General features: G+C 61.4%; 1 non-coding gene across 1 annotated transcript; it reads left to right on the top strand.

The window, feature by feature from the left end:
* Nucleotides 1-2171: 2171 nt before the first annotated feature.
* Nucleotides 2172-2325, top strand: LOC140473384 (5.8S ribosomal RNA). Its single transcript, XR_011958321.1, has one exon. It is a non-coding gene; the product is annotated as a 5.8S ribosomal RNA (ribosomal RNA).
* Nucleotides 2326-2500: the final 175 nt, after the last annotated feature.

Genomic DNA, 2500 nt, shown 5'->3' with positions numbered 1-2500 from the left:
GGTGGGGAGTGTATGTGCGGTCCGGGTGGCTTTCCTCTGGCGAGGGAGAGACCTTAAGCAAACTCAGAGACAAATCTTGACGGTCGATCACTCGTAAAAATAAAACGTGACAAACTTTGTGTTGGTTCAAGTACGAAAGGATCTCTGTCGGCTTGGGGGTACGCCCGTTTCCGTTTCAACTTGTCTCGCGAGGGTGGTTTCGGGGCCAGCAGGAGAGCTCGTCGGGGTAGCAGGCCCTGCAGCCGTGGTCACCGCCAAACCCCCACAACTCGAGCAAGTGAAAAAAAAAGTAACAGGAGCGAAAGCATCTCTGTCGGCTTGGGGGTACGCCCGTTTCCGTTTCAACTTGTCTCGCGAGGGTGGTTTCGGGGCCAGCAGGAGAGCTCGTCGGGGTAGCAGGCCCTGCAGCCGTGGTCACCGCCAAACCCCCACAACTCGAGCAAGTGAAAAAAAAAAGTAACAAATAAGAAAGGATCGTCGGCTTGGGGGTACGCCCGTTTCCGTTTCAACTTGTCTCGCGAGGGTGGTTTCGGGGCCAGCAGGAGAGCTCGTCGGGGTAGCAGGCCCTGCAGCCGTGGTCACCGCCAAACCCCCACAACTCGAGCAAGTGAAAAAAAAAGTAACAAATAAGAAAGGATCGTCGGCTTGGGGGTACGCCCGTTTCCGTTTCAACTTGTCTCGCGAGGGTGGTTTCGGGGCCAGCAGGAGAGCTCGTCGGGGTAGCAGGCCCTGCAGCCGTGGTCACCGCCAAACCCCCACAACTCGAGCAAGTGAAAAAAAAGTAACAAATAAGAAAGGATCTCTGTCGGCTTGGGGGTACGCCCGTTTCCGTTTCAACTTGTCTCGCGAGGGTGGTTTCGGGGCCAGCAGGAGAGCTCGTCGGGGTAGCAGGCCCTGCAGCCGTGGTCACCGCCAAATCCCCACAACTCGAGCAAGTGAAAAAAAAAGTAACAAATAAGAAAGGATCGTCGGCTTGGGGGTACGCCCGTTTCCGTTTCAACTTGTCTCGCGAGGGTGGTTTCGGGGCCAGCAGGAGAGCTCGTCGGGGTAGCAGGCCCTGCAGCCGTGGTCACCGCCAAACCCCCCACAACTGTTGGGCGCCTACCTGCGCGGGGCAGGAGGACACTTTCCGATTTCAAATCTCCGTTTGCCGAGTCCACCCCGAACGCACGCGGGCGGGCGGGTTCGCATCACCCTTCGTCACAAGGGGCGAAGCCCGTTCCACCGTCTCGTCAGTAGTGCCGACCGGTCTGTGATCGACGAGGGGAGCCACACCAGGTCCGGCCCTGCTGCTTGGCGGCACCGCGTCGTCGGGAGCTCGCGACAGACGGAGGGTTTCGGTGTACTCTCCAGCCACGGGAAACGAAGCCGGTGATGCAGGCGCCGGTCTTTCGCTCCCAAATCGGCTGGGTTTACATCGTTGCTATCTAGTCACGCTCCCTTCAAACCCGACGGGGTACCTATTCCCCTCACCCGTCTGTGCGTATACAGCCTCTTTGCACTTGCGGGATGGGGGTGGTGGTTTAAAGACTCTCGAGTTGCCGCCCGTCGGTCTCCGAGCTCCGTGCAGTAGTGATCCCCAGCGAACTGCCAGCAGGGCGAACGAGCGATCCCGCTCTCGGTCGGGGCGCCTGGCGTCGATCGGTGGTCGGTGGCTTGCGGGCAAGCTGCGCTGTGAGTGTGGGAACGAGTATGACGAGCCGTTGCCGCGACTCCCAGTCCACCTCGGCGGTGGCTGGGCCGGGCGGGCGTCTGCTCGGGCGAGTGCCGCCCCCGCCTCCTCGCAGGAAGTCCGCTCGCCGACACGCCGCCACGTGCACGCGTCAGTGACGCTGCCGAACCGATGGCCGGTGCCCGTTCCCGCCTCTGCTTTTCCTAGGGCAAAGCTGCTGCACGCCTCGTGATACTAGGCGGGCGACATGGTGGCGGTGATCCTGCCTCCGTCGCTGCGGTGCGTTGGGGCACGCATCGCCTCTTGGGCGCCCTGTCCTCCTCCCCCCAATAGACGTATGTTTCTGCGGGCCGCACCAGGATGGTGCTCCCCATCGCTTCACGCCACCCTGCTCCGCCCGCACGCCGGCGTGCAGGTGGCTGTAGCTCAAGGTGGGGAGCGTATGTGCGGTCCGGGTCGCTTTCCTCTGGCGAGGGAGAGACCTAAAACAAACTCAGACAACTCTTGACGGTGGATCACTCGGCTCGTGCGTCGATGACGAACGCAGCTAGCTGCGAGAATTAATGTGAATTGCAGGACACATTGATCATCGACACTTTGAACGCACTTTGCGGCCCCGGGTTCTTCCCGGGGCCACGCCTGTCTGAGGGTCGTTTGGCAATCAATCGCACTCGCCTTGGCTGGCGAGAGCGCGGCTGGGGTGTCGCAGAGGACCCGTCCTCTTTGTCCCCCTAAGTTCAGACTCCGGAGCCCTCCGGCGTCGGAGCGCTTGGCCTTTCCCCCCCACCCTGCACATTCCGTTCGTCAGGCTCGACGCCATCCCCCCGC

Source organism: Chiloscyllium punctatum, unplaced genomic scaffold (assembly GCF_047496795.1).
Source record: "Chiloscyllium punctatum isolate Juve2018m unplaced genomic scaffold, sChiPun1.3 scaffold_586, whole genome shotgun sequence".
Classification (NCBI taxonomy): Eukaryota; Metazoa; Chordata; class Chondrichthyes; order Orectolobiformes; family Hemiscylliidae; genus Chiloscyllium; species Chiloscyllium punctatum.
Note: the sequence above shows the minus strand (reverse complement) of the source record. Positions and strands in the feature narration are given on the sequence as shown.